The sequence below is a fragment of the Ochotona princeps genome, chromosome X, assembly GCF_030435755.1.
Source record: "Ochotona princeps isolate mOchPri1 chromosome X, mOchPri1.hap1, whole genome shotgun sequence".
Lineage (NCBI taxonomy): Eukaryota > Metazoa > Chordata > Mammalia > Lagomorpha > Ochotonidae > Ochotona > Ochotona princeps.
The window spans coordinates 96,684,875-96,700,174 of record NC_080865.1 but is presented as its reverse complement, the minus strand read 5'-3'; the positions used below and the strand labels follow the sequence as shown (position 1 = coordinate 96,700,174).

At 37.7% G+C, this 15,300-nt stretch overlaps 1 pseudogene; it reads left to right on the top strand.

The window, feature by feature from the left end:
- Positions 1 to 9,340: 9,340 nt before the first annotated feature.
- On the top strand, positions 9,341 to 10,181 carry LOC101528711 (dnaJ homolog subfamily C member 17-like; annotated as a pseudogene).
- The last annotated feature ends 5,119 nt before the right edge of the window (positions 10,182 to 15,300 follow it).

Here is a 15,300-nt window from a genome sequence, read left to right as displayed (position 1 = left end):
TTTGTTATGCCTTGTACTGTTTTATAACCCAAGATATATATTCTTATGGAAAATACACAACCTCTATATAAGCATAAATAGAAAATAATTTCATTAATTCCGCTGAGCATATGAAATCACTGTTGACATTTGGTGGACTTGCTTCTAGTTATTCCTTTTCATATAGATACACATACATTTTAAACTTATAAACCTTGCCTTATAATGAACACATTATTTTATAATGTCTTTTAATATTGTGAGAATGCTTCTGTCATCATAAATGTCACCATTTTACTGTATGGAAGAACTATCATTGGTTTAAACAGGCACGTTCTATTGAATATTGAATTTTATTTAGTCATTCACTCATACAGTGTTTGTGTATTTTTGTTAAACATGATGGAGCTTCAAAATATTCATGGAAGAGTGAAATTAAATAACATGTTTTCCCCAGCAGATTTCTCATATGTATTTCTTAAGACTGTGTTATTATGTCCAAAGAATAAATTTCTAGAAAGTGGCCCTCCGGGTCAAGAGTTAGACACCTTTTCTGGTTTTTAGTCTCTGAGTTTGGTATTTGATTCAGCTTCTTCAAAAAATGTTCCCACCCTGATTGTTTCATTTTTTGACTGAAGAAGCCTCAGTCCAAGTGTGGCCCCACCGACCGAGGCCTCAGGTCACACACCCAGCTGCCTATTAGGGCTGAGACGAAAGCTTGTATTTCCTGACCCAGTGACTTGTACACATTTATCTAATGCTAAGAACTAAGAGAGCCTCCTGTCAGCTGGACCCTTCTCACAAAGAGTGATCTGTCTGGAACCTGTAAGCAGAACTTAGTTTGCAGCAGCTCTCTGGCTTATCTTGACATTTTTACTCATTTCCTCGTGGGAATCGCATTACTTGAAAGACAAATACAATTTAATGATTTTAAAAATATGTAGCTGTCTCCATTCTAACTGCCCATTGAAGTGGAGAGAATGCCTTTAGAATGCTTTGAAAAATGATATACAGATAAATGTGAGACTGAGAGGAGAGAGAGAGGCAGCCTTTGTAACGTTACTGTGTACTGACGTGTATTAACGTTACTGTGTCTTCGTGTGCACGGAGAGGGTTAGATGTTGATCTTTGGGATTCCTATATGTTTTAATGATTTCAGACTATAACTCAACAGGTTGAGGGTTACAATTCATCTTTAGACAACGAAGTGTGTAGAGAATGAGGGTAATTTGGACAGTCTAGCAAATCTTCAGGATGGGGCTAGGGCTTGAAAAGAAATAGGATACTATCTGGCCACTCTTGTCAAAAAGTTTGGATCAATAGCACATATATATTTGTAAATAAACTTAAAAAGAGTTTATGAAAATTTTGAATCAGCTAGTCATAATTTATTGTGCCGTAAATTCCCTAAATAGCAAAACCCAATATAGCCTGCAAAATCAAAAATAACACTTACGTCAGATGCTCATTTACATTATATACTAATAAGACATTTTTTAACCACCAGAACTTAAACTGACACAAAGATATCTCACATATGAGCTACAACATGTGTCAGTTTCAGTATTGTTAGAACTGAAAAACTGCATCTAATAGTCAATGAAATATATTAATTATTGAATTATAAAAATTCAAAGTGCATTCACTCAGTAAGAAGCATGTCTACCCATACGGTATATGAGGTTAAGAGAGTATAGACAGTAATGTGAGTTTCTCAAGGCCAGGGATATACTATGGGTCTGGAACCAAAAGCAACAGAGAACAAATGCTAATAGAACTGCACAGTAAGAACCCCCAATTTTTTTCCATTAAAGCCAGAAAAAACCTTGGCAAAACCGTCAAAGTCTAATTTTTCACAACTTTAGGCATTAATTGAAGCTGAACTTCAATAAAGACACAGCCATGTGGTATTTTAGCATTTTCTATTCACATCATCCTCTCTGAAACTCACAGAAGGCTAAAAACCAGCATCCTAGCAGCCACTGGCAGAATGGCTTGATGTTCTGCCAAAGTGTATATGCCGATAGAAGTTTCACTATTTGATCTTGTTGATAGCAAAAAATTCTCAACATTTTTTTCCTATCTCACTGACCTTGCTCATTTTCAGCAATTCTATTCACAGGGTGCCTGTAAAAAAATTTATATATACACACACACACATAATATAGTATATAGGTACATATACTATACACACATATATACATACATATATAATGCATACATACTTAATATTGAAGCTGCCTGAGACAGCAATACCAATTAAGACAAAATGAAACCCAGTCAAAAATCTTCAGACTAAGAGCTAGAGAATGAGAAGTCCTTGGGATGTTTCAAACTCTATAATAGTCCTGAATATCCAGTAGGCCATGCATGTGCATAGGAATGTGTCCATGCCTAGGGCTCTGTGCATATACCCAGGAAAGCCCGAAGAAGGCTAATATGGCATTGTGGGCTGACATGAAGGCCCTGCCCAAGTGGGAAATAAAAGGTAAGGCAAAATTGTAGGCTGGTGAAACATTTTAAACATGAATCCTAAAACCCTCACAGAGGCTCCAGGCAGAATGTAGAATAGCTACTGGCTTGATTCACAGCTTTCAAGAAAGTATTCATTGAATCATTAGCTGACTGCTATAGTGACCCAGTAGAGAGTTCATTTGTTGTATATGAACAATAGCAGAATTTGAACCAAAAAAGCACAAACAACAATTACAAGACCTGACTTTTATAAATTCTATATAAATAGCATATATGTGTGTGCATATATGTGTATATATACCATACCTGTCTATATAATATATATGCATATAGTAAATGTTTAAAAAAATAAGAGAGCTACAAAAAAAGCAAAACCAATACCAAAAATTAGTGACCCAATTCAGAGAGAAAAAGCAGTCACTGGAAACTTTTCCTGAGGAAGCGCCAATGGTAGACATTTGTTAGTCAGAGATAGGAAATTAGTTATCATAAATAAGCCTCAAAATGAAGGAAAAATATAGACAAACATAATTTATAAGTATAGATGCTAAAATCCTAAACAAAATACTAGCAAAACAAATCTAGCAGTATGTTAAAAAGGTTACAAAACACAGACCCATTTTCCTAGGTTGTAGATGGTTACCTCACTGCTTTGTTTCATCTTGCCACTCTTGGTACATACACACCCCCTGGTTCTCTTTTTCTGAAGACACCAGTAATACTGGCTTAAGACTACTCTTGTACCTCAATTTAACCTTTATTACTTCCTTAAAAGTCTGGATTCCAAATGCAATCACTTTGAGGTTTAATGCTTTATGGAGTTGGTGGAAGAATTCAGTCTATAAAACAGTAAGTTCCATCAACAGAATGAAAGTCAAAAATGTACATGATTCGGGATGATACTCTGCTGGCTCTGTCTTCAGACCAGAAAGGGTATACCTAAGAAGCTGTTGAACTTGACTGGACAATAAGATGCTGGACTCTATGTTTGGTATATGCTTGCAATGGGGGAATCTCAACTGAACTTGAACTGTGGTTATGCAACAAGGTGGAGGAATCCACCATGGAGGGTTTGGGGAGGGGTGTGGAGAATCCAAGTACCTATGAAACTGTGTCACATAATACAATGTAATTAATGAATTAAAAATAATAAATAAATAAAAAAAGAAAAAATGTACATGATTATATCAATGGAGAAAAGGCATTTAATAAAGTCTTTCATGACTAGGAATATAAGGCAATTTCATCCACATGATAAGCGATATTTATGGAAAAAACAGTTAACATCATTTTCAATGGTGAAAGATGAGGAATTTTTCTCCTAAGATCAAGTACAATATGAAGGTGCTTGCTTTTTCCAATTTTAGTAAATGTTACAGTGAGAGGTCTCGCCAGAAAAATTAAGCAAGAAAAAGAAATGAATGGAATCCGAACTGAAAAGGAAGAAAGTTATGTACTTAGGTGACATGATCTTTTAGGTAGAAATTCCTAAAGCATCCACAAAATACTGTTAGTGCTTAATAGACAAATTCAAAAGAAGTCTTGCCATACAAAGCCAACATACAAAGATCAGGTGTATTTCTTTGCACTTTAAATGGATAATTTAGAAAAACAATTTTTAAAAACATAAAAATGGAATACTTGGAAACGAATTTAACCAAGGTGAGAATGCACTAAGACTACAAACATTGCTAACATTAATGAAAGTTAAATGAAAGAAAAGACATCATTGCTCATGAACTAGAAAACGGTAATGTTAGGATGACAACATTCTCCAAATTGATCTAAAAATTCACTGCACCTTCTATAAAATCCCAATAACCTTTTCTGCATACAAAGAAAACTCTAGAACTCAGGTAGAGTTCATAATAATATCCAAATGAATCTTGATAAAGAATAGAGTTGAAGCACTCCCATTTCCCAAGTTCAAAATTTACTAAAAAGTTTTCATCAAGTCAGTGTCCAAAGACATAAGGAGAGAAAAGAGAGACCAGAAGCAAGCTCATATAAATGTATCCAGTTGATTTTTAATAAGGATGTTATGGCTATTCCATGGCTAAAAGCAAAGTCTTTTCACAAAGTGATCCTGAGAAAACTTGATATCAATATGCAGAAAAATGAAATCGGTCCCTTTCCTCCTTTCACCACACACAAACATTAGCTCCAAGAGCATTCATAGTCTAAATATAAGCAACAGAATATTTAACTTGCTTATAAAGACATATGAATTTATATAACCAAGATGTATGTCTGATTTTCAAAAATACTGGAAAAACATAAAATTAATAAAAAGTACCTATGGATTTCAAAATAAATATTCACCAAATAAACATCTTTTAATTCCATTTTCTAGAAAGTATTTGAAACCTTCTTCAAATAGTGTAACTGAGCAACAAACACGTAAGAGGATGTTCAACATGGATATCTTTTGGGAAATGCGAATTAAAACCACAAAGTGTTACGCCTTCTAGGATGGTTATTATGAAAATAACAAAATGTATTGTCAAGAATCAGAACAGTTTAGAATCCTTATGCCCTGTTAATGAGCATGTAGAATCATACAGCTTTATAAACAACAGTATGGTGGTTCCTCAAACATTTGAGGATAGAATTACCGTGTGATCTATCAATTCTTCGGGGTATAAATAACAATTTGAAACTTGGAACTCAAAGATATTCATGCACACATGTTCACAGAAGCATTTTTCCACAGTAGTCAAAACACAGAAGGAATCCAAATATCCATTGATGAAGGAATAGATAAATGTGTATATGGGTATGCAAAGATTTCAAAATTGGGGGCACCAAAATCAATTTACCTTTTAATTATATTTTCCATGAACTTTTTTTGGAATATGCTTCTACATTCAAGGGAATACTATTCAGCCTTAAGGGGAAGGTGCTTCTGACACATACTACAACATGGATGGATCTTGTCTCAAAAGGACAAATGTACTGTTTCACTTACATAAATACCCAGTATATTCAAAATTATAGAGCCAAAGTGTACAATGATGGTTTCCAGGGGTTCAGATTTTTATGATTTCATTGAAAATATAGTTTGGTTTGAATAATGAAAGGTTCTGGAGATGGTTAGACGATGGTTGCACATCATTATGAATATGCCTAAAGCAACTGAGTTTTACAATTAGAATGTGTGAAGTGGTCATTTATGTGCTGTATATGTTTACCAAAATAAAGAAGAGAATATCTTTGCTCTTAAGAACTACAAATCAGGGCCCGGTGTGGTGGCCTAGCGGCTAAAGTCCTCACCTGAACGAATTGTGATCCCATATAGGCCCTGGTTCTAATCCCAGCAGCTCCACTTCCCATCCAGCTTCCTGCTTGTGGCCTGGGAAAGCAGTGGAGGATGGCCCAAAGCCTTGGGATCCTGCACCCATGTTGGAGATCCGGAAGAGGCTCCTGGCTCCTTGGTTCAGATTGGCTCAGCTCTGGCTGTTGAGGTCACTTGGGGAGTGAATCATTGAACAGAAGATCGTCCTCTCTGTCTCTCCTCTTCTCTATATATCTGACTGCAATAAAAAAATAAATAAATCTTAAAGAACTACAAATCAAAGTAATTACTGGTTGAGGGACACCATGTCTCCAATTTATGATGATTCAGGAAAAGAAAGGGAGTGCATGCCTATTTAAACATATGCAATCTTCCTGAATACCTTTTGCTTGAGCCATGATTGATATTCTGAGGGTTTCTAGCTATAAAGACCAGGTGGCTCCGCCAGCCTACCAGTGATGTGGCTAACAGACACACCTTCCAGGAAATATGAAAAAAAAAAAAAAACCCTGTGTTTGTGAAGTGTTATAGCATTCAACCTGGTGTTTAGATTGTGTTCATCTCAGCAAATATTGAAGAGAGAAAGTGGAGATAGAGAACCTCCAGCTGCTCTTTCATGTCAATGTGATATTAATGCAAAGGATTGAATGCAACTCATAGATACAATTATAAGACTATAGTGACATTTTCTTTCTCCCTGCCTCTCCTTTCCTCTTGTTTTTATTTTATCTTTTCCTTTCTTTCCCCTTTCTCTCTGAGTATGTGGCTATGGGTATGACTAGTAATGGGCTAGTGGTGGAGGTTGGCATCTTTAGATCCACTGAAGAGCATATTAATAGCTAGATCATCATGTACAACATGCTTTGAAATATGTATCCACTGCAGAGTGATTAAATCAATATAATACATTATTGTATTGATGAATACATTTAAAACCAACTCTTAGCAATTTTGAAAAATACACTATATTTATGATAATCATGATGTACGCTAGATCTTCTGGAATTATTCTTCAATTTTAATAGAAATTTTGAGTCCTTTAAACATCTACCCAACCTACACTCCTACTCTTCTGGTAACTACCAGCTTCATCTCTGAGTTTCATTTTTTTGTACTATCAAAAATGAGTGAGATCACTTAATATGTATTGTTCTGTGCCTGGTTTATATCACAAACATAATTTCCTCTGGGATTATTCATGTTGTCACAAATGGCAGGATTTCATTCTTTTAAAATGCTGCTGGAATTCTTTGTGTATGTATATCACATTTTCTTATCCATTCACTAAATGGTGGATAGTTGGTTTGATTCCATATCTTGTCTACTGTAGATAATGATTAAATGGTTATGCCAATGGCCAATGTAGATGTCTCTTTAGAATACTGACTCCAAAAGTTTGAAGGTTTCTAGATGTAGGTTTAGATCTGTTATCCATTTAGATCTGATCTTAGTGTATGGTGAGAGATGTGGATCTATCTTTTTGTTTCTGCAGGCTATTAACCAGTTGTCCCAACAGCATTTATTGAACAGATCTTTCCATTTGCCTGGATTATCGTTTGTCTTTTTGTCAAAGATTATTTGGCTGTATCTGTGTGGGTTTCCTTCTGGTGTTTCTATTCTGCTCCATTGATCTTCCTCTCTATCTTTGTGCCAGTACCACGCTGTTTTGATAACCACTGCCCTATAGTATGTCCAGAGGTCCGGAACTGTGATTCCCCCTGCTAACTTCCTGTACTTGGGGAGAACCCAAGTACCTATGAAACTGTGTCACATAATACAATGTAATTAATGAATTAAAAATAATAAATAATTAAAAATATATATATATATATATAAAAAGAATACTGACTCAATTTCTCTGAAATTAACACCCAGTGGTGAGGTTGCATCAGACACTATTTTTATGTTTAAACTATCATACTGTTTTTGACAATGTGAAAAAAATAGTTTTTGATGAAATATGCTCACATGATATTTAGCACTTAACTCAGAAGGAATTTAAAATATCAAGTGACATTGCTATACCAAATTCTTTCTAGTCTTTGTTTATGTGGATGTTTCTTAGCCCTCACATATAAGAAAATACAAGAAAGATATAATTGACACTGAACCATATTTCATTCTGTAAAAAATTAGCATTGCTTCTGAGACACGTTGTAATTGGAAATACATGCATAATCTCCTAACATTTTAAAAGGTTAGTTTACAGCGATGATTTCCTTTGGGGCTTCATAATATTTATCAAACTATCTAATTCATTTATATTATTTTGAAAAAAGTTCATTCCAGTGATCATTGCAATGATAATGCAATCCCAAGAGAAATAAACATATTCAACCTTATGTTCATAATTTTTTGAATTTTAATTTATGTTTTATGTGAATTATTTTTATTCAGGCTGCAGAAGGAATCGGATGGGTATATGTAGTGAAAGAAAAACTGTGTGTTTCAATTAGATAATGGTGATTAGTAAAGATTGGTCTAATATTTTTGTTTTATTCACAAGATGTGGAAAATTATACCCCTTGTACCTATTTACAAATGACAGAATTTTGAACTTTAAAATGTGTAACAGTTTATTTTAAATCATCAAAATGAATTACAAATGGAAAATCAGATAGTAGCAAAATTCTAGTACCTGAAAATTCCAAGTAGTGTATGACTTTTTAAGATCAGTTGATCAAATCTATGGAAAATCAATTGAAGCTTTGAATGGGGTCACAGTGTATTTATCAATTTGCGGACACTGACATCTTTATTATTCTCTGTCTTCCCAGAAACAAATGTACTTTCTAGTGTAACTATTCTGTCATGCTACTTACTTTTTGTCTATTTTTCCTGCTTGACAGATAAACATTTTTTTGCTTCCTCATTAGGATTCTTGATTTTTTCTGAACACACATTATTTTTGGTGATTTAGCTTTAGATTCGAGGGGTGGTCTAAGATAATCATGTCTTCTACAGAATTTAAAGTTTTCCTTTCTAGTCCATTTTTTTCTTCATCTGTCAAGATTTTTAAATTAATCTTCAATAAATAATCAGCTCCCTTGTCATGGTTCTGACTTTAATTTCAATGTTTCTAACCTTTCATTAGAAAGTGTATGGTCTGTGGGATCTTCTTTTCACGTTCCTGGTTCTGCTCATGATAGGCCCAGGTGGCTCAGCCACTGCTGCCCTGTGAACTTCCTCTCGCAGGAGCCCTCTGGAGGACACCCAGCTCCTCAGAAGCTGGAAAGTGGTGTAGCCTTGCAAACCACTACATGCTTGCAAGGCTGGAGAACACAAACATACCTTCAACTGACCTGCGGAAAGAGAAGGAGAGAGACGGCCATGTCTGCTTTCAGCTGATTGATTCCCAGTGGTCACAATGGTCAGGGCTGGATCGTGTCGAAGAAGAACAAGGAGGGGATAGTGACCATCAGTCAGCAGTCCACGTATATGACTTTTGGCTCGATTGCATCAAATTCACCTGTGAACAGGGACTTGAAAGCAGATAGAAGACCCCCACAGAAAGAGGCAAGGACAGCAGCGTTTTTTGTTTGCTTGTTTGTTTTTTTAAGCACTTGTCAAGTCAAGTCTGGGCTTGCAACCATGGCAGTCATCAAGGAGCTCCTACAGATGGACCTGTTTGTGCTATTAGGCATTGAGGAGAAGGCTATGGACAAAATGGTAAAGAAGGCTTACTACCACAAGGCTCTCTTCTGCCACCCAGACCAAAATCCCGACAATCCCAAAGGAGCCCAACTCTTCCATCATCTCCCAGGCCTTGGAAATACTGACTGATGCAGCAGCCAGGGCTGCCTATGGCAAGGGCAGGATAGCAAGGAAGCAGGAAGCAGGCAGCTGAGGGAACCCAGGAGCTTGATGAAAGTGAAAGAGAATGAAGCTTGGCCAGAGGCGCAGGAGCAGCAGGCACAGGAGGAGGCCAATAGCCACAGCTCCAGGCTGCTCCGGGAGAAATTGAACGCCTCCGAGAGGAAGGCTTGCGGCAGCAGAAGCTGAGAAGAGAGGCCGAGGATGCTGAAGAACTCCCAAACTCAAGGCGAAATGGAAGTGCAAGAAGGAGGACGAGTCCCATGGAGGCTGCTCCAGAGATGTTCTCCTGAAACTTATGCAAAAGTACGCCGAGGTTCTCAAGCTAGTGCTTTTCAGTAAGAGGCCAGGCCTGGCTGTGGTAGAGCTGACTGTCAAGGCCACGGATCTGGCTGTGCAGAATGAAGCGGGCCTGGTTGATAACCCACTGAGTATCTGCTAGTTGGAGAGACAGTCCCGGGGCGCCACAGACCCTGGCCACCCAGGACTGCCGAAGGGATTGGTGCTGTCGAAGAGGGACCATGAGAGCCTGGTCAATAGGTACATGCGTCAGGCTGCAGAGCGACAGCAGCTGATTGCCCAGATACACTGGGAGGGTGCGGAAGGCCCACCCACATAGCCCTCGCCCAGGACCCCCAACTCACAGCAGTTTCTGGAAGTTCTTGCAATAAACTTCTGCTTGTTAATAATAATGATGATAATAATAATAATAAAAGGCACTCAGAGAATTCTAACGGAAAAAAACACGTTCCTTGAGGGTACAATTTTAGCTTAGTTTTTTGACCTGTTGCTGCCATTAGCATAAGATTACAGAGACCAAGGCCTTTGGGGGCACTCGAAGTAGTATCCAGATGACAGCATGCTACTCACAGACCCACTGGGAAATGCATAAACCGAGGCAGCGCCAAAACAGTACAGACCTACCCAAAGACCCCAAGCTCATGAGCAAGCCTGCCTGTCAGCACACCTCACTCCTAGCCAAGCCCCTCCCACCAAGTACTTGGCTACAGCGAACAGAACCACGTAGTAAAGCGCTGCTGACCAATGTCCCTTTCACTCCCTATCAAGGTGCAAGACTGCACCTCACGTTCCAAGTCACCAAAGAAAGCAATGTCACTGAAAGGGAACATGAACACCAGCTTCTGTGTTCCTTTGCATTGTAACTGCTGCTAGACTAGTAACACTGTTGAAAGTGGAGGGCTATTTCACGACATGGCAACTTTTGCCATATCCTTACCCCCTGCACCCCCTGAAACAAGGAGGAACAGAATATGGAAAGTATGATCACGAAAACTTCTCCCTAACCCTTGTCCTGGGGTGGAGTGTGCTATTTTAAACTGTTGTTAAGCTGCTTTAATTGTGAATTCACATTTTCGATCTCCTATGCTACTATTGTTTAGTTGATCAGTCTTATGTTTACCATTCACTTTAGGAAATTTTAGTATTTGTCACTTCTTGAACAGGCAGTAAAAACAAAGTAGTTATGAACATCATTTTTGTAGTGAGACTATCATTCACAAGATGTGAGACGGAGCGAATTGCCTGCTTTCTTTGAGTCCCGATTCTCTCATTTATGAAACATGAATGTATCAGCAACCATCTCACAAGATTGTTGTAAAGTGCTTGTGACAGTGTCTGGCTTGCAGCACTCATTAAATATTTTATACTAGTAGTGGAAATACTATTTATATGTATTCAAGAGTTTAGCACTTCATTCGGTACTTTTTGCATCTAACAGTTTCCCCTAGATCCCATTTCCTTCTTGTGGTAATAAATCACTTAGCAATTCTGTTAATCAGTGAGTAATAAACTCAGGATTTGTATGTCAATAAAATCCTTTATTTTATGCTTCCTCCAAGATGATAGCTTTGCTATATATAACTTATCAGATTATTTTCCCCTGGAACCATGGTTATATTATTGCACATTTGTGACATCTCTTATTGGTGATGCAATATCTATAGCCAACATGATTTTGCTCCTGCTGTAGATACTCTGTCTTTTCTCTGTAACCACTATTAGCTCTACAGTATGATTAAATGTTTAGATGTGATTAACCATAATTTATACTGCTAGAGATTTAGGCTGCTGCTACTTTACTTTGAGATACCAACTTTTTCTAATTTGAAAAATTCTGGGCAATTATTACACTGAAGATGATTTCTTACACAGCAAGGTTCTAAGATTCTTGATTGTCACGTATTGGCCCCTGTTCCGTCATTTGTATCTGATGACCTCTTTGTCATATTTTCCACCCTTTTTTTTCTTTGTGTTGTATTTTCTGTGATGTCTTCAGACTTCTATTTCATTTGACTACCTTCCATGGTTTTTTAACATTGTTTAATACATTGAGACTTTATTTTTTTAAAGATTTTATTTATTTTTATTGGTAAGGCAGATTTATAGAAAGGAGGACAGACAGAAAGATCTTCTGTCTGTTGATTCACTCCCCAAGCAGCCGCAATGGCTGGAGCTGAGCCGATATGAAGCCAGGAGTCCAGAGCCTCTTCCAGGTCTACCACATGGGTGCTGGGTGCAGTGTCCCAAGGCTTTGGGCTGTCCTCAACTGCTTTCCCAGGCCACAAGCAGGGAGCTAGATGGGAAGTAGAGCTGCCGGGATTAGAACCGGCGTCCATATGAGACTCTGGTATGTTCAAGGCAAGGACCTTAACCATTACGCTATTGCACCAGGCCGTCCCACATACATTTTTTAAAAGATTTTATTCATTTTTATTAGAAAGTCGAATATACAGAAAGCAGGGGAGACAAAGAGGAAGATTCTCCATCCATTGATTCACTCCTCAAGTGGCCACAATGGCCAGAGCTGAGCTGATCCGAAGCCAGGAGCTGGGAGTTTCTTCGAGGTCTCCAACATGAGTGCAGGGTCCCAAGGCCTTGCACCGTCCCTGACTACTTTCCCTGGCCACAAGCAGGGAACTGGTTGGGAAGTGGGCAACCGGGATTAAAATTGGTGCCTATATGGGATCCCGGTGCATTCATGGTGATGACTTTAACCTCTAGGCTATCGTGCCATCTCTGCCTCCTGCCCTCCCCCCCCCCCCCGCCAATGCATTTTGAAGTGGTCTCATAGCTTTCTACCTGGGTATGAGTGAGTTTTCTTTCCTTCCTTCCTACCTTCTGGTCTTCCTTCCTTCCTTCCTCTCTCTCTCTCTTCTTTTTGTTTTTGTCTTTCTTTTTCTTTTCGATAGATACTAAAATGCAATGTCCCCTTACATTTCCATGAGCTGCTCTATTTCCCAAACCATTTGCCATCCTGACTTTGAGGTCATTTTTAGTTTTTAGCATAAGAGGATTTTCTCTTTTGTTTTTAACCTTGACTCGACAACTGACCCTAAGTCAGTCAAGCACAACAACTGAAGCCAAAGAGCTCAGGGAGAGGACTGTCCACAGCTACACTAAGCCCTCTGTCTTGCAGCCACAGCTTCCCTGAACCATCAGCCCAGAGGACCAGATGAACTTTAGCTCTTGGACTCAATGCCTATATCAAGCTTCAGCTCTCTGGATTTTGATGCTTTCTCTCTCTCTTTCTCTTAGACGTTGTCTTCCCGTCCTTCCATTAAAGAAGGCAAAAGCACAATTCCTTTAAAAAAAAAAAGATTTATTTTTATTGGGAAGGCAGATGTACAGAGAATGAGAAATAGAGTTTATGTCTGCTGGTTCATTCCCTAAGCTCAGTTCTAGCTGAGCTAATCTGAAGCCAGGAGCCACAGGTGGAGCAGCTGGGACAAGATCTGGCGCCCTTATGGGACACCAGTGAGTGAAGGGGAAGGATTTAACCGCTGAACCATCACGTTAGATCAAACAACAACAAATCCCAATTTCTTTCAGTCTTGTCTCTAAGCTGATGTGCTATACAGAAAGAATGCACTCTTTGTTCAAGTTTTAACCTAGGCTTTAATCTAAATTATCTAGGAATCATCACGTTTATTATAGCTAGAATCTAGCATTGCAGTCATAGACCACAACCCTTATTTTAAAGATAAGTGTCTTCATTGAAACTGAGAATTGGAAATATTAATAGCCTGCTGTGTTCATTTTACATTCTATATATGTTTTTGAAATATTGTACTGTATCTGGTAAAAATGCATGTCTGATGTACCAGTGAAACTTTTTCTGTAAATTAAGGTTTCTAACATTAAAACATAGAAAAGAGAATTGAATGGTCATCATCAATAGCAGTGGTATCCAGAGATTAAATGGAGAATTAGATTAAATTAGATTGAAAAGAACAAATGGGGAAGAGAGAGCTTTGTGACATGGATGTGCTGTGAGTTATTGATCACATAAGTGCCAGGCATTGTGCTGACCTTAACACACAATAATTTACTTAAAAATCCTCTGAGTTGCTCTATGACTTAGACTTTTAGCTTAAGGTGTTCCCTGCTATAGAGGATGTATACATGATCTGCCCAAGGCCACAAAGCTAATAAGAAGTATACTGAATAAAAGACTTCAGAAGTCTGCTTCTAGTATGTCTCCATGCATGCAGTGCAAGGATGGACTCACAGGGAAATGAATGATAATGTCCTACATTGTTGGGAGACACCTCAGTGGCAGCATGATGGATTTGTGAAAATTCACAATAGACAACCATTGTGAGACTGGAGTGGAGAACAGAGAGGAGAGAAGGGAACTTGGGGAGGGAGGCCCCAGTGCCTATTAGGCTGTGTCATAAAACAAAAGAATAATAAAAGAGAATGAGCATATCAATTTCTATTAAAAAGAAAAGCTATGCTAAGACAGTTGCAGATCAGTTTGGACATACTTGACATGAATAATATTGAGTCCTCCAAACCATGAACGTGCCTTAACCTTTCTTATTTTAATTTTGATTTTTATTAAAAACTTCTCTCAGAAATATTTATACTTTTACTATGCAGATCTAATGGGTGTGTTGAATGCTATTGCCTAATTTCATGCATTATGATCTGATTGTGGCTGGTTTTGAACTGTTTTGGATTTTTAAACTGTTTTGAGTTTATAGAAACGTAAGTTTCATTTGTTATCTGCAAAAAAAGAAAAGTCTACTTCTAAACCTGAATTCTCAACCAGTCTTCTATGCTGATAAAGGAGTACACATGCCCAACTTAAAACATATTTTGTTGAAGGGAATTACATTAATCTAGACCATGCTATGCAACATAGTTTAGTTCAGGTAAATTGTACCTAGTACTTAGAAATTTAATGTTAATATATTTTCTAGTCACATAGTTGTCATTAGAAAAATTTGGGCCTCTTAATCTAATATTTCATGGTGTTCTGAATCCCCCAGTACAATTACCAACTGCAAAATAAATAGTATTTATCTGTCCTTACTATATAACAGATACTGTTTTGCATGTAATGATTTAATTAATGTTCATATCCTCTCTCTGTGGAAATACTGATAGTATCTCCCTTTTAGAGAGAGGGAAATCAAGGCCAATACAAATTTAGTGACTTTTCCTAGGTTCACCAGTCAGATAGGAGGTAGAGCCCAGCCTACATGATGCTGTAGATGTATTATGATTGGATCAGTTGCCAGTATTTGATTTTTCACTCAATACTGCTGTTAAATCCTAGAACCCTGAGTCAGGTTTAGCCTTCACATTCGGTGACTGACCAGCTGTATTGATTCCCATAGTCCTGTAAAGTGAAGAAAAGGTGACTTGCAGAGAAAGTATTAGGCAAACTAGTCTGTTGACTACTTAGGATCTGATTTCTCTTCAGGAATATT